This window comes from Ambystoma mexicanum, chromosome 4q (genome assembly GCF_040938575.1).
Source record: "Ambystoma mexicanum isolate Mex_15411 chromosome 4q, UKY_AmexF1_1, whole genome shotgun sequence".
In the NCBI taxonomy this organism is placed as follows: domain Eukaryota; kingdom Metazoa; phylum Chordata; class Amphibia; order Caudata; family Ambystomatidae; genus Ambystoma; species Ambystoma mexicanum.
The window spans coordinates 645985922-646011089 of NC_090928.1; the positions used below are offsets into that span (position 1 = coordinate 645985922).

A 25168-nucleotide genomic window follows, 5' to 3' on the forward strand; every position below is an offset into this window, starting at 1 on the left:
GTGACGCGGCTGGACGGGAATGTGTATAACTTTTATTTGTCTCATGGTGCCCATGCTGCTATTGGCATCTTCATTTACCAATCATGCAAGGCTGATAATCGGCTCAGGTCTAGCTCTGCCCAGCCATGGCACCCCCTGCTGCATTATGAAGCAGCTGGGTCAATGTGTTGGCTGAGTGCCAGGATTGTCCAGAAGATCGGAAAGTGACCCCCACCTTCCGCACTTGCCCCAGTGCCCAACACCCCTCACACACTCACTGCACTAGAAAAATTAACCCTAGAGAGGCTCTCTCTGCACTTACCCAGTCTCCACCGACCAGGTGCACTTGGACCCCCCTCTCCCCTGTGACAGTCTGTGCACTTGCACGATCCGTACACACTGTGCTGAAGATCGTCTGTCTGTTCTCCCTTGTCTTCACCCCTTAATCGCACTGTTTAAAACTGCAGAATCACCGTCAGGCATATTTGCTGATCTCAAACTGTTAAACGTATTTTACGTACTTACTCTACCTGTGCAGACTATTATCGTCTCAGAATTTCAAGGGCTCTGAGCGACTGCTGTTTTTTCCCCTGTTCCCACCCTCCTTGAGCGCTTTGAAACACTTGCCTGTGCATAGGCAGTTTATAAATAAATACCATACCATACCATATCATACCTATAGACAATTCTGTAATGTAGCTCTGTGGGTTAATTCTGTGCAAATCTGATTTTGAATGGATGATCTTAGGTCCAAATCCCACCAGGCAGTCTATTATCGTCTCAGAATTTCAAGGGCTCTGAGCGACTGCTGTTTTTTCCCCTGTTCCCACCCTCCTTGAGCGCTTTGAAACACTTGCCTGTGCATAGGCAGTTTATAAATAATTACCATACCATACCATACCTATAGACAATTCTGTAATGTAGCTCTGTGGGTTAATTCTGTGCAAATCTGATTTTGAATGGATGATCTTAGGTCCAAATCCCACCAGGCAGACTTAGCCTTTCATCCTTCTTTGACTGATGAAATGAGTGCCATATAATGGGTACTAGAATCAGTGGTTATTTAGTCTGGGCTGTTTTTAAAAGCTGTCTATGTAAAAGTTACGAATACCTTTTGAAGAGCCACCAGGGTCTGTGATTAGAATTTAAAGACAGGGTAAGGTGCACACAAACAGCTGTACTGGATTATAAAACTGCTCTTTGTGCTACAGTGGGCGTCAAAACCATCTGTAACTATGCATTGATGAGCACCTATTTTAGCACTCTGGGCGATACAAAGTAACTTAAGTCCATCCCTGGGCAGAAGACATGGGTTTTACCAGTAAAAGGTCCCATGGTGTCCATGCTGCTTGGCCCCAATGAATGTCTACCCTCTGTTCTTTCCCCACACCCTTTTCAGTGTCCATTTTTAGTTTAGGCTAGCCGAAAAGATTGCATTAGAGTACAGATATGGAAACATGGCATATAAGAAGGGAGACACAGCTTGCAGGTGTTGTTTGGTTATTTGCCCACCCATTGACTCCCGTGGCCACGCTAATCCCTATGGCCATTGCCACGCAGTTCCTGTCCCTCCACGCCCCCCATTAAGGGCTTCCGGTATGATATTATGTGGCCTCAGCCAATAGAGTTGCTGGCATGCTAACATGCCGACTGCTCTAAGGACTTGGTGCTGGGAAACGGGAAATGCTATAATATTTAAAGATTTTGTGGGGGATACAGACTGGTGGAAGAGTACAGTTAGCCAGGATAGGGGGAAGGCAGCAAGTAGCCCAAGTCTATGTTGAATCTACATATTTCGGGAAGGTTTTCGTCACCTGACCAAGGCCAGCAAGTGCAAAAGAAGGAGAGGATGAACTGAATGGAAATGTAATGACGGACTAGATGGAGCTTGCTCCAGAAGCGGGAGAAGGGGTCTGGCCAGGGTTGGAAGGCACTCCATGTACGAATTACCTCTGTGGTAAGAGGTTCACATGTCGACATGAATTGTTCTATAAAAGACTGTAATTTTGGGGGCAGAGGTTGCTGCTGGAAGCTCATAAGTGAAATGCTGCTGTTTTTTGTATCGCATTGAAATGTAATAAAACTGTTTCTGTTTCTGTTCCTCTCTCTCTTTGAAATTCTACTGTGTGGGATCTGATTCTTTCACAAGTGCAAATGTAATTTCTTTCAGCAGAGATTCGGTAAAAAGCTATCAATTGCAAGGTGATTTAGGGACATAACCCAAATCAAGAAGTCAGTGGGCAATCTGGGAGAATTGTTGACATCTGAAAAGATGGGGAAGTCTTCAGAAGCAAGGTAGGATGGAAGACCTTTCTAAGTCTAAGTAAATACATGCACTAGCAGAATGGTTTGCAACCTTTGGCTCTCTAGATGTTTTGGACTCGAGCCCCATGAGCCCAAACCAGCACAGTCAAAGTTGAGGGATCATGGGGATGTAGTCCATAGGTCATAGTGAGCAACAGGTGAAAGACTGCTACACTAGGGGGTAAAGTGCAGTGTAGGTGGAGGATAAAGTGCAAAAAATGTTTGTAACAAAATCAAAGAGCAATTGCAGCATGCATCACAGACACTGCTCTGACACTCCCATAGCAAACTCAATATAAGATAAACAAATGATAGATACGGAGCTCTCCCATGAGAACAAAATTCTTAATTGTACAATCACAAAACCATGTTTATTGATGAGTGGAGCAAAGTACTAAAGCTAAGGATAAAGCAAATGACATAATCCAGACTGCATGACCTCAGCAACCAGCCAATTTCTACTTCAGGGTATGAAGGTTAACATAAAAAATACCAATTATTAGTGTGATGCTGGAAATGCATTGGAGGGACACGGCCTCCTTTCACCTGTTCTATACTTCCTTAAACTATATATTCTGCTTATTTTCTGCACAGGAGTCCAATCTGGACCCCTGGCAGTGCAACTCTTCATTTTCTTCTTGGTGAACATTACCCATGGGATACCCTTAGGGCACCCATGGGTACGTGTACCCTGGAAATAATGCAGTGTGGTGCACAGAAAGACTAGAGAGTTGCCCCCAATCCACATTCTGTGTTGTGAGTGTCTGGTTTCTGGTGAATAGCCAGAATTCCTGTGAGTCCCATTGGGTGCTGCCTGCATGAATGCACTTGTGTGTGATTGGCTGGCTCAGCCTGGCTCAGCCTGAGTGAATGGGGAGTATTTTGTAAAATGGGGCCTCACACTCACCTCCTTGCCAGAAGCTGAAAAAAGAAACCTGAAGCAGAAGCTGAAGCCATTTTAAGCTTGAATCCTGGAGTCCAGCTGGAGGAAGAAGCCTGTAACTCAACTGCAAAGCTTCAAGCAATCTGAAAGCTGCTGTGCTGACTCAAGGACTGAATCAGAGAGGACCTGGATAGGCAACCTTTTCCCGAGGTATGAAGGACCATTGTGCAAATGCTGCCCTTCAACCGAATGTGTCCTGGAAGCCAGTCCTGTGTGCCAGCCATTCGAAGAAGGGATTTTCGTGGGTCCAGAAGAGGAGTTGCTAAACATCTTGAAGTTCATGTGGGTCACCCAGGATCCGGAGGAGTGTTTGTGTCCACTGGAAGCCAGGTTGCTACGTTTCACCCGGAAGAGGGGCTACGCTGGTCTAGTGCTGCTTGTCACACAGAGCTGTGAAAGTTCCAAATCATTGAAGAATCCTTCTTCAAGGGGCATCCCTGCCATGTCATCTGTCCACTTGTGCATGCCAGAGAAGGTCCAGGGTCGCTGCCTGCAATGGAGTGTTCGCTGGTGGGTTTTCCGCCACCAAAATCCGAAAAAGATGTCCCGAGTGTCCAGACTAGGGGATGGTTGCCAGAAGCCATCGTGAGGTCCGTGTTGCGGCTAAAGCACCAAAGACCTGAAAGTTGGTAAACTGCAAAATCCCAAAGACCAACACCGACTTCTGCCACTGCACCCATCACCACTGAAAGTCATTGAAGGCCACCAAGCATCTTTTCCTCTTCAGCCAAGCCTTGCTGAGGTCTACAGCAAATTCCACTTTCGTCGGACATCCACAGCCGGAGTAAAAACCTGCCAACGGAGACCAACACGAAGACCGAAAGTGTTGCCTTTCCGACACTCCTTGATTCCCTTCTTCCTTTCGACACCAACATCCCAGCGGCTCCATCTTCCAAAGGGGGTCCAACCTCAAGGGATCTCATTGATTAAAGCCAGGAAACTCCACCACTTTGCCTGCCAAGGCACCCAAGTTACTGTGACGAGGAAGACACAGTGGTGCCTATCTACTTTAAAGAAAGCATTGTGTCAATGTTCCCCGTATAACTTGTTCCCAATATAACCTGCCTTTTTATAGTAATGTCTATGCAATTATCCAATGTTTTATGACTCCTATGATTTTTCTTAACTGTCAGCAGTTGGTGCATTCTAAATTGAACCTAAAGTATTGTAAGTGACTTCAATCCAGCACTCCAACCAAGTCAATGCCTAGTCTGGGATGCCCAATGGAAGCCCTTATTAATATATTTTTATGTCAAAGTTCTTTAAATCTGGATGATGAACCCTTATATAACGCCCCTCTCTTTGAATCCCCCCGACCTCACTAAGCCAAGAAGTAGGTTTGTTTTGCAAATTAAAAGGTTTATTTGAAGAATTGAACAATATATATCACACTTTTATTAATAGAATAATATCTGAATAGCACACTTATGAATATGACAATGTTCAGCAATGGGTAATATTACAATCTCAACAATCTCTTTAATCAGTAAGGAGTAGGAATAGGAAGGATAGGGTAGCAGAGAATGCTTTATATTATTCAAGGAAATGCAATGGTGGGAAAGAATGCAACACAGAAATAAACTTGATATGCTTTCAATCAAAAGATAATATGATCACTTTTTCCCTTGTGACTACTCACTCCCCCCACTATGCAATATGAAGAGATGGAAATGAGGGCACACAGGTTTCAGAAATACAATCAATAATGCAGTTCAATCCCAGTTCCCCCAGCAAGCTTAGAGAGAACAGGTATGATTTTAAAACAAGCAAAAATACTTTTGAATGTGATTGTCATGAAAGGGAAAATATGCTAAAATGATTTTAATTCCCTAAAGGATATTCAGGAAAAGTGATCGTTACTTTGGATTGGTTCAGGTCAACACTAGCAATGATTCATGAATGATTATCAGATTGAAAATGAAATTCAGCAGTTGCAAACACGGAACAGCTATTTTGACATGTGGTGAAATGAAGCTAAATTGCAATTCGCAGCAATTTTTCCATGTGCGTGAAACGCGATTACGGAAAAACTGTAATGAATTGGAATGTCATTTTAGGTTCGTTGGAAAGCTTAGTATCTCAGCTTCAAAATGACAGTTCGGTTCTAGGACGTACGGTTAAAAAGTTACAGATGTTTTTGTGAAGGTAGATTTTTCAGAAATAAAGTCAAGATTTCAAAAATGACAGATCGCGCTTTAAAGATTTACCAACAAGGATACGCATATACTAAGGAGCTATGAAGAAGCAAGACACTCAATGGGCAGCCACCAGAACAGCGGCGCCACTGCTCTGATCTCTGACCGTCAAAACACTTGTCCCTCTTCAGAAAATATCAGTGCAAAGATGATTATTATTACAAGTATCACAAACTATACCAAGAAAAGAATTCAGGATGGACACAAGATTCTATAATGCAGTTCTGGACAGGTTGAAATGGAATAGGATTACTTTAAACTAAGAGATGACTATGGCCAGTTCTAGTCTAAATACTCACTCCTAGGCTTTGGAAAGGAATGGGCCTGTCACAGATCTGGTCAAGGGTTTGGACTTCACTCGCCACCGGACAGGTCTCAGGCACTCTGGGTTCTGCTCTCAGCACTGCACGGTGGTCTGGGTGGCCTCTTGGACTGGATCTGACGGGTTCTGGATAAGCTCTGCTTTCTGGGTCTGGACCTTGGTTCTAGCACAGGGTTCTTGGCTAGAATAGCAAAACAGCACAGCCCGGCTGTTGAAGGTGAGAGCCCCTGGGGGGTTTAGGGGTTAGAATCAGGTTGTTAGATTCTGCAGGCCTGCTGAGAAGGGTTGAGCTTGGGAATTAGGCATCTCTGCTTCAAAGTTCTAGAGTTTGGTTCTAGAGTCTTGTCTCTGGATCTATCTGGAGTCTTCCTGCAGGGTGCTTCGCCAAGAATAGTTGAGTAGTGGAAAAGTGTGTGTGTCCTATCTGTCCTAAGCAGTCTCTATTTATGTATTTTTAAAGTGGGTGGGGAGGCTGATTCTACATGCCCAACCCTCTAAGGATTTGATAGGTTAGAGGATTCCCTGTCCCCTTATTGGAGAAAGGAGCAGCGTGTCATCCTGTGTCATCTTTATGGCTTAGGGAAAAAACCTCCCCTTTTTGTCTGTACAGGATATCCTATTTTCCATAAAACACATATTTACAATATATACCACATATTACATAAATTACATGCCATATTAATTAAGATGCATTTCTGTTTAACTCTCCTCTTCCTCAGAGCTTGGGTTCAGAAATTACCACTTTTTGCGCTTTTGGTTGGTTTCCCAATATTCTTTCTGCACCAAATTTTAGACATGCCTGCACACCCCACCTGGGCACATTTCTATAATTTTTCCGGTTCTTGGCATAAATGCAGTAGCTACAATATGGATACATTCCGGGGTTTAGTCTCAGAACCTCGCACGAAGTCCAGCTCAGTCTTAAATCGTGAGGGAATTTTTCATTTTGAGAACCTCAAAGTTTCCCATTTTTGTCAGCTTGGTACAATTTGTTATAAGCATTTTTATAAAATATACATTTGCTTTCAATCCAATTCACATCTCAGTCTGGTCCACCTCCTAGAGCTGGGCTGACTCAGAGGGTCACATGTCTTATTTCCTGTCAACAGTTTGTGGTCAGTTACACCCCAAATTAGCATTCCCATTCAGTCCAAGGAATCTACTGTTCCTTTCTCCATGCTGCAGAGAAAATCTCCTCCCTTTTTGATTAGCATGCCAATGCAACATCCTCCTTCTGGTGGGAATGACAAGGTGTGAAGGGCTCTCAGGGGAAGCAAGCCTTTTGGAGTTTTAACTGCATCAGGTTACTTTCTGATCAATTGTAACATAGTTCCTTGTGGAAAAATAACATTTATAAACTTAAAATAAGCAACATATCTTTAAATCAAGTCTTTTTCAACATGAAATCACTGTGTGGCACCCTTATATGGCATTTTTATGGAATTCTCTTCTTTGGCATATTTAACTTCTGAAACACCAGTTATCCTGTCAGAATTATAAATCGCCAGCACCTGACAGAGGCGAGTAGCGGTACTACACCCATTTTGACAGCTTTCTTTCCATAAGTATCTTTAAAATAGGATTTTGTTCTGAGACATATGATTCTTGCTGACATTGTATTGATGTGGATTCTTGCAGTAAATGATGTGGAACACCCAACAAAGAGGTTGGATTTTTTAGGTGATTTGTGAGCCATGATTTTAGCAATTTTCAACAATCAAGAAAACGGATTTTCAAACAGCTCTGTGTTTCTTTTTCAATCAGCATTGCTATTTCCAAGTGGTTTCAGGCTACTTTGTGGGTAGCCCAATGGTGGTTTTTGGCAGTGGTCTCCTGTGTTACCACTGACACAGGCAAATGCAGATGGTGGCCTATTTTTCAGGTTTTCACTGTGCAATTTCTGGTGATTTCTAGCAAGCAGCATGCTTTCCGGCGGCCATTATGATGTTTCTGCTGCCAGCAATGCACAGTGATGTTGCAGGGCTTGGATGAGTGGGTTGATACATCCCACAAGCCCCTCTCTTGCGATGGCCGTTGCTCTTCCATCAATGGAACTTCACAAGACTAGGATGTCCGCCTCATCTCTCCGGATTCCACAAATGGCAAAGTTCATCGTCTTTTCCTCCATCAGGGGTGGATCGATCGGTTCTCCTCGCCAGCACTGATGGGAGTATTGAGCGATACCCTGGGCCCCTCGGATCTTGGCTCATGGTTCCCGGGTCGTCCTCCTTGGTCAGTCTCCATGGTTTATCTCTCTCTCTTTCTCCTAGGATGACAAAGCAAAAACATATTTGTAGACATTTCCCAACCACTATTAATGTAGTGGGGCGGACATATACATTTTATAAATCAGGAGACATTTGCATTATTGTATTTTATAGACTATGTGGAATATTTTAGGGTTGATATTTTATGGATCTGGAGTGGCCTCCTCTGGTGTTCCAGAAGACTTCTCCAGTTGCTGCAGAGTATGCCTAGGATGGCAACACTTTAGCTGATTAATATGGACCCACTTGTCTTCCCCCTCTGCCAAACTGCCTTTGGGGATGCAGATCTTATAGGCGACTGGTGAGATCTTGTCTACAATTTCAAAAGGTCCCTTCTAGGTAGGCAGAAATTTCCGCTGTTTGGCCTGGTTCCTTTGGAAATTGTATAGATAAACCCAGTCTCCTACATTGTATTCCTTTCTGGTAGTCTTTAAGTCATAGTGGGACTTCATGCTGTCAGCTGATCTTTCTAGATTTCGCTGAGCTTAGGCAAAAGCATGTTGAAGGTGTTTTCTTAAATTTTCAACATACTCATGAGTTGTGGAGGCATTGATCAATGTCTGCTCTTGGGTCCTGTAGAGCAGATGCTGGGGAAGCACCATCCTGTGTCCAGTCATCAGCACAAACGTTGACATTTTAGTTGCAGATGAAGGGGTAGATCTGATGGCCATTAGGACAAGAGGTAATCGGATATCCCAACTTGGCCCAGAATCCGCCACACATTTTTTTAATATGCTCACAATGGTTTTGTTGTAACGTTCTACTGCACCACTAGAGGCTAGCCGGTAAGCAATATGTAGCTTCCTTTTAACCCCAAGTATCTCCCACATCTTTGTCATTACTTCGCTGGTGAAATGGCTACCCCTGTCTGTCTCGATCCTTTGGGGTAGTCCAAAACACGAAAAGATGTTATTGATCATCAGGGCAGCTGCTGTTTCTGCCTTGCAGTTTGGGGCTGGGAGACATTCCACCCATTTAGTAAATAAGCATGTCACGGTCAACATGTACTTATTTCCCCTAGAGGAGCGAATCACAGGCCCGATGAAATCTACTTGCAAATCTGACCATGGCAGTGTCATCCCCCTCTTTTGGAGAGGCGCACTCTGTGTGAGGGATGTTGGCTGAAATTGTGCACACACAAGACACCCCTTCAAGTATTGGTTGAGGTCCTGACCCATGTGTGGCCAGTATGCAACCTCTCTTAAGATTTCAAGTGTTGTATGAAACCCCCTATGGCCGGCTGTGGACGCATCATGGGCGTGACTTAACATCAGGCTTCGGAATGAGGTAGGAACCACCCACTGATCATGGCCAGCTAGGGATTTCCTTACCAACAAACCGTCTTGGATTCGGAACATTTTTGGACATTTCATCAACACTTCTCTTTCCCAATGTAATCGGTATCCGTCAGGGGAAAAGTTCTCAGGGTCCTTAATGTGTTGATAAAACTTACCAATTATTGGATCCCCTTTTTGATCCGTAATCAAATCAGCATCTGGGGTCTCCTTACTCCTTTGTGCAGTTGAAAAATCATTGTGAGCATTTGTCTGGGACCTAGTGATAGCAGTGACCTGGATTTCCCCCAACAGGGACTCGATCTCTATTAGATCCCCTTGGATGGCCCCGGTTTTGGCCAGCTGATCAGCTAAGTCATTTCCAGTTTTGTCTGGTCCCTCTACTTTGGAATGACCCTTGATCTTTTTCCAATAGATGGTCATCCCATTCGAGGTGACCATGTCATCAATATTTTGAATTAACTTCCCATGTTTCAAGGGCTTGTTATTAGCACATACCATGCCTCTGGTTTTCCAATTAACCAGGTGCTCCACAAACCCGTTCCGTACATAATCCGAATCTGTGATTATGACCAGTTTGTGGAGTTGATGTTGAACAGCAGTGAGGATGGCTTGATGCACAGCCATCAACTCTGCCACTTGACTACTTCGGGGACCAATCTTGTACCCAGCAGAGGGTTCTGGGGACTCATTCACCCATGCATTCCCTACGCCGCCCACAAGTGCTTTTTCCCCGTCGTTGTCAACATGGTAAGAGCATCCATCCACATAAACAGTGGGCATTCCCTCACACTTGTCTTCTTCAAAGACTTTGTGTGGGGAATTGAGGTATGCCTCCATGTTGTCCTTGATTTTTAGACTTTCGTCCTTGAGACAGTTTTCCCTGGCACAATCATGCAAGTCAGCCAGACCTTGCGCGAGGGGACTCTTCTTGTTTTGGCCATATCTGACCTCCACAGGAAAGCCTTGCATTGACAGAATCCAGGAAGTAATTTGGCAATTACTCACATTCCCAGCCCGAATTCTGTCACTTTGGAGATATTGCAGAGGCTGGTGTGGAGTCTCCACTATGATGTGTTCCCCCTGGATAAACGGGCGGTAATTCTTCAATGCCCACACCGTTGCCAGGAGGGCCTTCTCACAATCGTTTAATTTTTCCTCCACAGAGGATAAAGTTTTACTCGCATAGGAGATTACTTTATTGACCTTGTCATGCTTTTGGTATAATACTGCAGTCAAGCATGTATTAGAGAACCCTGTCTCCAAGAAGAACACCTTGCTTCTGACAGGGTAAGCTAGGCAAGGCGCTTGTGAGAGGCTTCTTTTGAGTTGTCGTACTGCCTTGGATTGTTCTGGACCCCATTCCCACCTCAACCCCCCCTTCAAAAGATGAATCAGGGGTCTGGTGATCTCTGCGTAGCCCTCAATGAACTTTCTGCTGTAATTAGTCAGTCCAAGGAGGCTCCTTAGTTCCCGCAGAGTTGTGGGGTCCTTCAATTTCTGGAGTGCTTCCATTTTCTTTTCCTGGGGACAGAGACCCTGAGGAGTAATCTCATGCCCCAAGAAATTAACACGGGTTCTACACCACTGTGCTTTCTGAAAGGAAACTTTTGCTCCGGCAGCCCTCAACTGTGTCAGAACATAACAGATCTCTGCTATGTGTTCCTCGACAGTTGAGCTTTTGATGAGGACATCATCTACATAAACCAGGTTACCCCTTTCACCCAGGTCGGACATGGCCTTATGTAGAAAGATGTTGAACTCATTGTCGGAGGTGAGGTATCTGAAGGGAGTCCCGGTCCATGTGTACTGCTGGCCCACAAAGGTAAAAGCCAGCTTGTATTGGTCCTCCCTACTGACAGGCACAGTCCAGTATCCATTGGTCAGGTCTATTGCAGTGAATACCTGTGACCCCTGGATCTGGGCCAGCCCTTGGTCAATGTAGGGAAGAGGCTATTGGGAAGTATGGACCCGTTTGTTGAGCTCCCTAAGGTCGGCGCAGCATCTCCACTGGCAGTTTGGCTTCAATATCCCCAGCACCGGATTATTGAAGGTGCTGTGGACTGGACGGATTATCCCACGGGACTCAAGGTTCCTAATGATTTCAGTCAGGGACTCCATTGATGCGAGAGGCAAGCGATATAGCTTCACAAACACTGAAGTCATACCAGGGTCCGTGGGAATTGTTGTTGTGTGGATGTCGGTGCGACCACAGTCATATGAGTCCACCGCAAAGAGATCTTGAAAATCCAAGAAAACTTGTTTCAACTTTTGCTTCTGCTCCAGAGTTTCACAGGCATCCGCTAGGTTGACTCTCTCTTCAACCATCTGCCTGAAGCCTGGAAAGACTTCTGGTTCCGCTATCTCAGCGGCCTCCTCCAGCTGGGTGGAGAAGTCCCTGGTCAGAGTGCTGATTTGGACTGGTGGCATCAGGTGGGAAAGGCAGCCCTCATGGACCTGGAATATCACCCCATCCCTCCTGAAATCACAAGTCACATCTTCCTTACCATAAGGGCAGGAAGTGTACACCAGGAAGTTCTCTCCATGCCGGGTAAAGATCCTATCTGGTGTTGTGCTGTCTTCACTGTCACTGTCAAAACAGTCCTTGGGGATTGGTCCTAACAGTTCATTTCCTAGATCAATGGAAAAATGTCGGTCATCAACCGCCATTCCAATAATGTGGAAAAATGTCGGTCATCAACCGCCATTCCAATAATGATGCCTGCGGCTAGAGTGATACTCTTTAAGTAGCTGTTATCCACCTCTATTGGAATGGTGTCATGTTCTATATTGCCTAGTGGTGTTGGGTTTACCCCCAACCCTTGCTGTTGGAGAGAAGCATTCAGATGAATATAAGCATCAGGGTTTTTTAATGTTTGTCCTCTTTTAACTTTCACTTCCAGGGAGAATTGTCTGGTCCTTTCTGGGATGGTGACTTCCTCTCCAAACTGAATTTCAACTGCATAAGGTAGCAATTGAGCTGACCTAAATGCTTTCTCTGGATCATCAAAGCACATGGGATTATCCGCTAATCGGGACCAAACTTTTAAGTTTATTAGGTCCAAACTAATGGCAAAGCGATTTAGAATGTCACTGCCTAAGTAAAAGGCGGCAGTGACGTCTCGCACGACCCAACAATTATGGACTATGCTCTTGTTGCCTATGGAGATTTTGAGCATACACCTGCTTGGCAGGAGATGTTTGGAATTGGGTGCTTCCAAATCCATTTCCCATTTGTCTATGAGTCTAAATGTGGGAATGGCTGGATCTTTTGGGAGTTGGAGGAACATGGCTAAGCTGATGAAGCTCTTACCGTTGTTCACACACACTCGGGGCGAGAACAGAGTCCTTCCCTTCATTTAACTGAACATGGATGAACAACTGCTCTCCAACTTGCTGAACATCAGCCAGGCTCTGAGCTGATTTTACATCTTTCTGGACTATTGAAGTGGGAATGTCTGATTGTGGATTAGTAAAGAATTTCAGAGTGTTTCCTTCCAGTGTGAAATACCACCTTAAACTGGAAGGAAGGTTGATTTTCAGAAATAGAGAGGACCCCCCATCACCAGTCTGCTGTCCTACTGCTATTACCATCACGTCTGGAATTTGGTTGTTCTGGAAGTGAAATTCTACTTGGTCAGATTTTTGTTCAACCATGTGGCATGTGCCGTCTAAACTAACATGGTTGACACTCTGTTTTAACTTTATTGGTCAGCTAGTCTGGGTCCAGAGGACCTTGTTTACGCAATCTATTAGGGGCGACAACCTTCTCAGCAGTTCATTCCCTAGTAAACAAGGGGTGCCCTCTGGAGTCACTACTGTGACCGGGTGTTTCACTTTGTGTTGCCCAGTTTTAATATCCAAATCCGCAGTCCCCTCGACGGGAATTTACTTCCCGTCAAAGTTCTGAAGTTGTCCAGGAAGATAGGTGAGAGGAATTTGGTAATTCTCCCCCCTTCCTGAATTTAGTTCATCAAAGGCCTTTTTGGACAGAAGGGTAGCTTGGGATCCAGTGTCCACCAGTGCCAAAATTGTACCCTGCCCCTGTACTTGAACCAGGGCATAGTATCTTCCCTCCTTCTCTGCAAGGGGCACAGATAATGCACATTTCTGGACAACTGGTGTGCCATTTTTTAAGTTTTGGACATGGAGAGAGAAGAGATTTGGGCAGAATTCTGTGGGGAGTCTTGGGAATCTGCAAGAAAAAGTTGGCAACTGGAGATAGGAGAAGTTTTGAGTTCCCCTGGTTCCGGTTCTGGGCCGCCCCCCCCCTTTTTGGAGGCAGTCACCAGAATGGGTTTGAACCAGGGGATTTTGATGTTGTTGGTTCTGGGATGGGATGATGGGCGGCGCTAGCTCAGTCCCCACATCTAACCAGTCTGGATGTGAATCCCTTGGGACCCATTTTTCTTTGGGAGAAGTTCCCCCATCTCTGAAGGAGAAGATCCTTTTCCCAGGATCCTCTGAGGACCCCTCGCCTTCAAATTGGAAGATCTGTACCTCCTCCTCAAAATGGGTCTGTTTGGGTGTTTCTCCTACCCCCTTTCTGCTCCTTGGGTGGCAGGCTTTCAGGGGCAGGAGATTTTGTTTCCGGTTCCTGGGTTTCCAGGGGCTGTTTAAAAGTGGGGAAGGAAGCTTCCTCCAAGGCCTTACACCCCCCTTCCCCTTGCACCTCCTCCCTGGGAACCGGTGAGTTATCGGGGTGCTGTCCCCGTCATTGTTCTGCAGCACTAGGTCCAGATTTTGGGGCATTCTGTGCCGGCATGCTCATCTGAGGGTTCTGCTGAGCCCTTAGCATGCGACCCAGATCCTGTGCCATATTTTGGACCTGGCGCTCAAGCTGTGAAACCCGCTCAGACTGATATGGGGTTCTGTTTTCTCCCCTGAGCTGCTCCCGGGAAGGGTAGCTATCCCTTCTCTGGTAGTACCCTGGGTTGGGAAGATTTGGGTATCCCTCCACCCTCCCCTCTCCCGGATTAGGTGGTCTGGGCTCAGGGAAGTGGCGAAAGAAGGATGGATGATTTTGGGGTTGGAAATTTTGTGGATACCTGGCGAAAAAGTTCTGCCCAGGATTTGGTGAATTTCTGCCCTCTTGGGGGAAGTTAGGAGGGAAATTCCCTGGGTTGGGTGCTTGGCTGGATCCCCCCTTTGGGCTGGAGGAGTCCACACATAACCCAGGATGGGTCGGTTTCCCTTGTAGCAGGGATTTACATAGTCAGGGGAGTGAGGGACACCATTTGTGGGACTACCTCCTTGACTCCCTGTCTGTGACTGGCCCGAGGGCCTTCTGGGCTTAGAATTATTCTGTGCAGGCAGGTTTTTAGGCCCCCCATCTCCAAATCTAAAATGGGGCAACCTTTACCTCTGCCACCTTGGCAGCGGCAGGGGTGCTGGTCGGTTTGGGGCTTTTCTGAGCATTATTTTTATTTTCTATGGGCTTTAGCACCTCATAGATTCGGGTGGCCTGTTCAATGACCCAGTCTAGTGACGTTTTCTCATGACAATCTCTCACTAGCTGGGTCATGATGTATTTGGGTAAGGCATGGAAAAACGTATTTACAAATTCTTTACTGTCCGTGCGCACCCTTTTGGTAGTCTGCACAAAGGCGCGCTTCAACTTCTGCACAAATTCTTGTGGGGCCTGATCCTCCCCACATTGCAAATTGTAGGCTGCCTTGTGAGCCTCTTGGGGATTTCTATGAACAGAAAAGTGGTTTAAGATGGCCGCCCTGCATGTGGACCATCTTGAATGATTTTGGCCCTCCAGCCCCGCAAAGAAACTGGAGTACTCTGGGGAGAATGTCCATTTGACATACTGAATGCAGCTACTGCTGTCTTTCAAATGGAAAGTCTCCATCATTTGCTCAAAGAGCTCTAAGTGTTCCCAGACAGAATACTTGGCGTTCTTGTGATAAGGTGTGATGACACTCCTTATTGCCTTAATCTGTTTTAAGCGGTCCTTAAGCAAGACCCTTTTTGCCTTATTGGCCTTCTTGGTTCGGCTACCCCTGGTCCATTCATCCTCTGACTCAGTGGCACTGCTCCCAGAGGTGCCCGTCTGATCTTCCAGGTTTTCCCGGATTCTGTGAGCCTGGGAATGGCTGGCAGAATGTGGGGACCTAGTCTCTTGTGTCCTCGGATGCTCAGAGGAGTCTTCAGATTCCTCCTTGCTGCCAAGATTTGATGGGTACCCCCCCCCACTGACCTAACTGGGCAGAGGTTTTCAGGATGCCCTTAGTGAGCCTACTCTCCTGGGGTTTCCCACTAAATTGCACTGTACTTGGGTGCCATACTTACTTCTGGCTGGATAGTAATCTGCCATCACCGTGGCCCTGGGCTCATGTGCGCCAGGGAACATGGGGGTGACAGAGTCCAGGGAATGGGAGAGATGAAGGCCTCTGGTACTAGGGCTCCTGAGGTTATGCTCAGGTGTTTCCCTTTCCCAGCGAACCCCATCTCTATCAGCCCCTGCTCCCTGTTGCCATGCAAGAGTCTGAGCTTTCTGTTCCTCAATCAAGGCCTTACTAGATTCTATCAGTCTCTCTTGCATGGCTACCTGTCGCTGGAGCCTATCATTGTGCTGACAGAGAGCCTCATTTTCCCTCTGCGCTTCCTGGTTGGTCCTGGAGTACTGGGCCAGTCTTTGCTGCAGGAGGGTTACCTCCTGAGTTCCATCCCTACTGGCCTGTTCCTTTCTTGCCAGAGCATCTTCCACCCTTCTGGTGTGCTCTAACAAGTTTTGATGCTCTTTTTGGAGGTCACCCAGTCCCTGGAGGGCCAAGTGATCTTCTTCCAGCTTCCCTTTTAAATTACAGACTTCCTGGTCTAAGATATCCCTTTCCTGGCCAAGAGCTTGCCTCTGCACCACCAGGTCGTCCCTCTGCCTTTGAAGGGCACCAGCTTTCTGGCCTCTTCCTCAAATTCTGCCTCAGTGTCCAGGTCTTTCAGAAATAATTTGTTGCACTCTGCCTTCTCTCTATCCAGGTGGCTTTGCAGGGTACCCTATTGAAATCCAGTTGTTGCTCCAGCTTTTTCTGGCTCTGCAGTAGGGAGTCCAAACCTTCTTGATACTCCTTCTGCAAGGCCAGAATTCTAGTATCCTGGTCTGCCCTTTCCTATTGCAGGATACCCATATCCTCTTTTTTTTTTTTTTAAACTTTATTTTATTAGCATTTTTTATAATATAACAGACGGGCTCAAAGCAATTTCAAAAAGATGTACAAATGGCTGGCCCAACAACCCCCCCCATCCCCTCACCCACCCCAAACGGACCCTCCCCCCCAAGAAACTTGGACCCAGATGGGTCTCCTTATTTGGGGAGACGCTGTGGAAGTTCTATATGTCCGGAGCTTGAGAAAGAGCTTGAACGTTGACTAAGTTTGTGGCTGTACATCGTCCACCATTCCCCGGGCCGTGGGCGCCCGATCCCTCCTTCTTTCCTCCTCATGGGTTAGTGAACGTCCCATCCCCAGGTCTGCTGTACCCCGAACCAGTTCGCTTGGAATGTGCCCAACTCGTTATTCATCATTGCCGTTAGTTTGTCCATCAGAAACATGTTCTTAACCTTTTTCAACCAGACCTCCTTCGATGGGGTCTCTGGGCTCTTCCATTTCTGTGCCAGGGCCACCCTCCCCGCCCTCAACATGGTTTCCCACATCCTTGGGTATCTGGCTATGTCTGTGTCCTCTGGGGGGAGGCCCAGCAACATTGTCAGGGGGTTCTGGGGGAGTAGTTCCTCAGTAACTTCAGCGATCCAGCCCCGTACCTCCTCCCAGTATGCCTGGACTTTCGGGCAGTGCCACCACATGTGACCTCTTGTACCGACCTGGTCACATCCCCTTGGACATCCGGGGGACACTCCCGTGAACATTTTCGCCAACTTCGCAGGATCCCTGTGCCACCCCTGCAAGATCTTGAAATTGTGTTCCATGTCCGCTGTAAATAAGTTCCCATGAAAAGCTATCTCAAATATCCTTGCACAGGCGTCCTCTGAGATCTCCTCCCCCAGGGTGACAGTGTTCGGTATTCTATACATCCCTGATACCACCCCCTTCCTGGAGGTCGCTGTGTCCACAAGTTTTTCAAAGGGGGTCAACTGTCTTTTCAAGTCCTGGCCCCAGGATTGGTCGCATACAATTCCCTTCAAGCGGAGATATTCAAATATGGAGAGGGACCCCTGCCCCAGGGCTTCTCTCATTTCCTCATAGGGCCGGAATTCCCCCTCCTTGAACATTTGCCCCGCCCATTCCATCCCCGAATCGGACCAGGACTGAGCGTTGCGGAACCCCCTGCTTCCCAATCTGAGGGGGTGACCCCAGAGCGATGACATCGGTGACGGCCATGACGTTAGGTGTGCCGTCTGGGGGCTTTCCAGCCAGATCGACCAGAGGACTCCCAACGTTGGGTGTGATTTTAGTCTGTTGAGAATGAACTTGCTTGGGGCCCACAGAAGGTCCCTGACCTTAAGTGGGTGGGCGTCCATGTCCTCCAAGTACGTCCAGTATGTACCCATCCCCTCCTTCATATGTTCAAGAAGTACGCGCAACTGGGCAGCGCAGAAGTAGAGTTGGAAGTCCGGCAGCCCGAATCCTCCCTCCTCCCTCGGTAAGGTCAGGATCGCTCTTGCAGTCCTTGGGGTCCTACCCTGCCATATAAACTCACGCACCGCATTCTGGAGGACCCTGAAGATTTGGTCAGGAACACAGGTTGGGAGGGCGGTGAAGAGATATAGTAAGCGCGTGAGTATGTTCATCTTCACAGCCGTCATGTGTCCGTACCAGGACAGGATCATTGACCCCCATCTCCTTAGATCCGCAGTGACCCTTGCCATTACGGGGTCATAGTTAGCTGGGGCGAGGTTGGAGAGGTCCCGGGTGAGGAGGACGCCCAGGTATCGGATGGAAGCCTTCCCTACTTTTATCCCTCCCAAGCTGACCAGGGGGTCCAGGGCCGGGTCCCTTGTTCTCATGGGGAGCAGGACTGATTTAGAGGCATTGATCCTGAGACCCGAGTGGTGACCATATGCAGCCATCAGGGACATGAGGGGGGGAGCGAGGATCCCGGGTCCACCAGGTAGGCCAGAATATCATCCGCAAACAGGGAGAGTTTAAATTCTACTTCACCTCTCCGGATCCCCTTGATGTCTGGGTGTGCTCTGACCGCTATGGCCAGGGGTTCCATGGTGAGGACATAGATGAGGGGGGAGAGCGGGCACCCCTGCCGCGTTCCCCACGAGAGGGGGAAAGGCTCTGACAGCCTGCCATTCACCTGGACCCTGGCCTTTGGGGCCCTATATAGCGCCGCCACCCAACCCATGATGTGTGACCCAAAGCCCATTTTCTGGAGGGTGAGTTCCATGAATCTCCACTCCACCCTGTCAAATGCCTTTTCTGAGTCGAGCGACAGGACGCACGCGTCTAGGTCCGACACCTGGCGTAGTGGAACAAGTCTATGGTTTTTCGGATATTGTCAGAGCCCTGTCTCCCCCTAATGAACCCCACCTGGTCTCCGTGGACCAGCATTGGCAGGATCCCCTCCATTCGCCCCCGATCACCTTAGCCAGGATCTTTACATCGGTATTCAGCAAAGAAATTGGGCGGTAGGAGGAGCACTCCGAGGGGTCCCTACCGTCCTTGGGGAGCACCACTATAATTGCCTCCATCATGGAGTCCAGGAGGGATCCCCCTTCCAGCACCGCATTGAATACCTTAACCAAGTAGGGGGATAGGGTCGAGCAAAACCTCTTATAAAAATAGATCGAGTAGCCGTCCTCGCCGGGGGAAGTACCCCCTTTCATCCCTCTGATCACGCGCTCCACCTCTTCCTCTGTCACCGGGGCCTCTAACCCCTCCGCCATCTCCCTGGACAGGGCCGGGATCTGTATCGAGTTCAGGAACCCCTCAATCACCGCCTCCCTCCCGTTGAATTCAGACGAATATAGTTTCTCATAGTATCGGCGGAAGGCCTCCCCAATGTGGGATGTGTCATAACCTACCTCCCCCACCTCGTTCTTTACTGCTTTCACTAATCTGCTTCTCTGTACCTCCCTCAACTTCCTAGCTAAAATCCTGTCCGCCCTGTCCCCTTTTTCGTAGTACTTTTGTTTGACCAATTGAAGGCTTCTCTCTGTCTGGTGGAGGAGGAGGTCTTTCAGCTGGAGTCTATAGTCTTTCAGGGCGGCCACCTGGCCTCGATCCAAGGGGGCCGTGGGGAGCCCCCCCGGTTGGAGTTGGGCTATTTTCTACCTCAGTAGTCTTTCCTGGGCCTCCCTCTCCCTCTTTTTCTGGGCTCCCATTTTGATCAGGGCTCCTCGTAGGGTAGCCTTAAATACATCCCATAGGGTATGCAAACCTACCTCCCCATTATCGTTAAGTTCGAAAAAATCTGTGATGGCCTCGAGAACTTCCTGAGCTAGTACCTCATCCTTTAACAGGGAGTCGTTACACTTCCACCTCCCCCTGCGTTCGCTTAATCCTCCCCTTGCTATCGTGACTCGGACTAGGTTGTGGTCGGACCAGGGGACGGGGTCAACCCTATGGCCTGAGGTGAATGGGTGCAGGATCTCGTCCACCAAGATATAGTCTATCCTGGAGAACGACGCATGAATGGTTGAGTAATATGTGAAAGGGGGGGTATTCGTTCTGGGGATCGGGATCGTGTCCATCAGTCCCAAGTCTAGATTAGCCCTTTGGAAGTTACGCGCCATGGTCTCATCTGACGCCCGGAGGGCTGTGGACCTGTGCGTTTTCTGTCCCGGGTTGGGTCCAGGACCATGTTGAAGTCCCCCCCACCACCACCGAAACATGAACAAAGTGCTTGAGTTTGTCCCCTACCTCTTCCCAAAATAGGGTTTGGCCTTCATTTGGGGCAGAGATAACAGCCAGGGTGAGCGGGGCCCCTGAAGGGACCCCCGCACCATCAGATAGCGGCCCTCTGGGTCTTTCAGCATGGCCTCGTTCTCGAAGCCTGCATTCCTCGATACTAAGATGGCAACCCCTCTCTTTTTGCCTTTATGGGAAGCACTGAAGACCTCCCCTATTCCTCCTCCCCGCATTTTGGGCTCATTGCCCCGCGGCCAATGAGTCTCTTGCACAAAGAGAAAGTCGAGGTTGGCCCTTCTAAATTCCCTGCAGACCAGGGATCTCTTCGTGGGGGTGTTTAAGCCCTGTACATTTAGAGAGCCCACACCCAGGGGGGGCAGACTGTTAGCCATAATCTAGAATTTCCTCTCTCTCAGTCAACGTTCTCAACATGCTCTTCCTAGCGTGCTCCCTTGGTTCGACTTTTCGTTCCCCGACTCCCCCCTCCCCTTTCCTCCGGGTGGGCCTAGAACAAGACCCCAACTGCCCCCCTTCCCCAAACCGTAACTGAACTACCCCAACTTCGTGTCCCCCCTCCCCCTTCCCCGGCGTCCGGCCAAATAGTTCTGCCATCCCTAAGCTACTGGCCGAACCACCAGCCTACCCGCTGCAGCCTGGCATTCTGTGGAAAGCGTGTTTCTGTGAGCCCCCCTCCCTCCTTGCCGTGCCGTCCCCCTCATGACTCCCCCATACTTGCTGTTCATAGGGACCCTATTAATGGTGAATCAGCTGTCTTTTCTGTGCACCCCACATGACTCCGTGGGTTTCCCCAGACCTCAATCCTCGGAATCGTTCCGCTCCCCCTCCTTCACTGGCGATGGGGTATTCATTTTCCTGTATTTCCTCGCGCCAGTTTTTCGTCTCCTGTCTTTCGACGGGCCCGGGCTCCCCGGTGTATCCCTCCCCGGCCCCGACGGGGCCCTCCTGGGATTTGAGTCCACAACGTAGTCCTGGATGGCTCCTCGTATGTCGTCTTCCGTGGTCAGAGTTGACCGCTGGCCCATGTACTCAAAGGTCAGAGAGAAGGGATAGCCCCAACGGTAGCGGACCCCTTTTTCCTTCAGCAGGAGTGTTAGTGGGCGACACATCCTGCATTTGGCCAGGGTGTAGGCGGAGAGATCTTGGTAGATTGAAATCTGGGCGTTGTTGTAGGTGATCTCCCGAGCCTTCCTGGCTTCCTCCAACACCTTTGTTTTTTCGGAGTAATAGTGGAACCGGACCAAGATAGACCGGGCGGGGCCCCCCCGCTCTACCCCTAGCCCTGTGCACTCTGTCGAACGTGGGTTCAGTAGTCATTTCTTCAGCAAAGAGGAGGGTGATGATGTCTCTCACCGTGCGGGTAATGTCTCGCTCCGTTTCCCGTTCTTGTTCCGGTACCCCAAAAATTCGGAGATTGTTCCTCCTTTCCCTGTTTTCAAAGTCGTCCAACTGCTTGGACCTTTCTTCCTCCCTTTTCTCCAGGGCCGCTATCCTCAGCCCTAAATCCATCTCTAGAGACTTCGATGATGTTTGGTTGGTCTCAACCTGCAACAGTCTGTCTTCGACCTTATCCACTCTTTGATCTATTTTTTCAAATTTCTGGGCAATGTCAGATTGCATGTCCCTGATCTCCTGTAATATGAGGCGAAGCCTCTTTCCATGGCAGACGTGGGGGGTCCTAGGGTCTCCGACTGTGCAAGTCCTTTGGTGGGGCTTGGGCTTCTCTTGCTGGACGCCATCTCCTGAAAGCGGAATTCCTGTAAGGTTTGCCGTCAGTCCATCGGGCTCCCCCCTCCTGGGTCAGCCAGTGGTTTCCTTCCTGGGGCCCTCAGATCGGGGTCATAAAGACGGGTGGGGAGGGGGCCCCCGGACGAGGTGCACCCCTCCCCTGCTGTCGTGTGCTGCTACAGGGGGTTTTCAACGGGCGGGCACACGCCCCACCGTCTCCAGGCGGGGGCCACACACCCGGGCTGAAGGGGCCGCAGTCCGCTTAGGTTGCCGCTGGTCAGGGCAGACTGTTCTTTATGGGCCACAGGATATGTGGACTCCACCCTCCAATTCACTTCACCTTCGTCCCCAAGGGTGGGGGAGGGACCGGTGTCATCCCCGGGCGGGCACACGCCCCGCAAAGGCCTGGCAGGGGCCTCGCTCCCGGGGACCGTACGTGACTGCTGGGCTCTCCTCGTGGGGGCGGCGGGGCCCCGGGCTCAATCCGGGGGGGGGCACCACACTTGCCTGTCCCAAATGGATCTTCCCACCCCGGGCCTTCCTTCTTCACGGCACGCGGGCGAGGGCCACCTCGCCCGCCCAGTAGAACTTCACCTGTCCCGGGCTCTTTCCGTTGTGGCATGGGGCCCGCTATCCGGCTGGGGGTGTCCCGCCCGGTGCTCTGAGGTTCGCCCCCACCGTCTAGGCCCCGGAGCTTCAGGGCCGGTTCAAGGGGCCGCAGGGCTCCTGCACCTCTCCAGAGGGATCACCAGCGCGGGTCCTCCCAACGCTGGTTTCTTCCCATCGACGAGTCGTGCGGGTGGGGGGGGTGAGGGGCGCGGGTCCGTAGCACGAATCAGGCCAGGCCCCGCGATCCGTCCTGGCCCCCGCCCGCGGGACCAGGTGCTCAACAGGATCGAGGGATCGGTCAAGGAAGGCGGGAGAGGAGGGAGCCCTCTCTGTGTCCGCGCGGCTTCACTGGAGCTCTTCTTCACTTCTTCAGTGCCACGGCTGCCGAGGCCCAGTGCGGCCGCGTCCTCGCCTGGCACTGCGGGTCTCGTTCTCGCGTTTCCCAGGGGCCGCGAGCATCGCTCCTTCACTCGTTGGGTGCCTGGAAGTTTCCTCGCGCCCCTCCGTCTTGCTGGGTCCGCCTGGGGGGCTTCAGGGGTGCTCAATCCCCTAATACTGCCCTGCTACGGCGGGAGCAGCACGATCAGGCAGCCATTGCCTGCGCGCCCCCTGGTGGCCTACATCCTCTTTTATTTTAATGATATACTGCCTACATTTGTTTTCTGACTCTTGGCTTCTCTGCAGCCTCTGCTCAGAAGAGTCCAGATCAGATTGGGCCTTCTCTAATGCCATCAGTTGCCTACTTGCCAGATCTTGGCCTTCAGCACATTTGTCCTGTATGGCTCCCATAGATAAATATAAATATGCTGCTACCCTGGCAATCTTGTTGTGCTCGTCCTTGGCCTTAGAGGCCATATATAGTTCAGTCAGGGCCACATGTAAGGGACCCTGATCTCTCCAGATATCTAACCCAGTTGCAGTGACCTGTTGTGTGATCGCCTGCAACCACACATTCTGGTCCTGCTCAGTCCATTCACCTCTCACAAACAACTTATGCAAAAGGTGCTCTCTAGCTATCTTGATGTCTACCAATGTCGCCATTCTGGAAATTGATTTCCTTCCTGACTTACAGAAGTTTTTTATTCTATTTTGCAAACCAAACCGTTTCCTTAGAGCGTTCCCTTTTGAGGGGTACTTTTACAGTGTAACACAGCATAGTACCCCAACAGGATTTATGTATCCTGTCAGTTAGCACACAGTATTAAGCTGCACAAGTGGTAGATCTAATCCAGAAGTCCTGGCTACCGAGCCCCAATCTGTAAGTGACTTCAATCCAGCACTCCAACTAAGTCAATGCCTAGTCTGGGATGCCCAATGGAAGCCCCTATTAATATATTTTTATGTCAAAGTTCTTTAAATCGGGATGATGAACCCTTATATAACGCACCTCTCTATGAATCCTCCCAACCTCACTAAGCCAAGAAGTAGGTTTGTTTTGCAAATTAAAAGGTTTATTTGAAGAATTGAACAATATATATCACACTTGTATGAATAGAATAATATCTGAATAGCACACTTATGAATATGACAATGTTTAGCAATGGGTAATATTAAAATCTCAACAATCTCTTTACTCAGTAAGGAGTAGGAATAGGAAGGATAAGGTAGCAGAGAATACTTTATATGATTCAAGGAAATGCAATGATGGGAAAGAATGCAACACAGAAATAAACTCGATATGCTTTCAATCAAAAGATAATATGATCACTTTTTCCGTTGTGACTACTCACTCCCCCCACTATGCAATCTGAAGAGATGGAAATGAGGGCACACAGGTTTCAAAAATACAATCAATAATGCAGTTCAATCCCAGTTCCCCCAGCAAGCTTAGAGAGTACAGGTATTATTTTAAAACAGGCAAACATACTTCTGAATGTGATTGTCATGAAAGGGAAAATATGCTAAAATGATTTTAATTCCCTAAAAGATATTCAGGATAAGTGATAGTTACTTTGGATTGGTTCAGGTCAACACTAGCAATGATTCATGAATGTTTATCAGATTGAAAACGAAATTCAGCAGTTGCAAACACGGAACAGCTATTTTGACATGTGGTGAAATGAAGCTAAATTGCAATTTGCAGCAATTTTTCCGCGTGCGTGAAAGAAGCAAGACACTCAACGGGCAGCCACCAGAACAGCGGCGCCACCGCTCTGATCTCTGTCCATCAAAACACTTGTCCCTCTTCCGAAAATATCAGCGCAAAGATGATTATTACTACAAGTATCACAGACTATACCAAGAAAAGAATTCAGGATGGACACAAGATTCTATAATAAAGTTCTGGACAGGTTGAAATGGAATAAGATCACTTTAAACTAAGAGATGACTATGGCCAGTTCTAGACTAAATACTCACTCCTAGGCTTTGGAAGGGAATGGGCCCGTCACAGATCTGGTCAAGGGTTTGGACTTCACTCGCCACCGGACAGGTCTCAGGCACTCTGGGTTCTGCTCTCAGCACTGCACGGCGGTCTGGGTAGCCTCTTGGACTGGATATGATGGGTTCTGGATACAGCTCTGCTTTCTGGGTCTGGACCTTGGTTCTAGCACAGGGTTCTTGGCTAGAATAGCAAAACAGCACAGCACGGCTGTTGAAGGTGAGAGCCCCTGGGGAGTTTAGGGGTTAGAATCAGGTTGGTAGATTCTGCAGGCCTGCTGAGAAGGGTTCCGCTTGGGAATTAGGCCT

The 25168-nt window shown here is 48.6% G+C and overlaps 1 long non-coding RNA gene across 1 annotated transcript in view; it reads left to right on the top strand.

Moving 5' to 3' along the window:
• The window catches only part of LOC138467097 (uncharacterized), a 152140-nt gene that overhangs the window by 11003 nt on the left and 115969 nt on the right, over positions 1-25168 (top strand). The window contains exon 4 of the long non-coding RNA XR_011268031.1: positions 2150-2274. This is a non-coding gene — a long non-coding RNA (uncharacterized lncRNA). The remainder of the gene's footprint in view (positions 1-2149; positions 2275-25168) is intronic.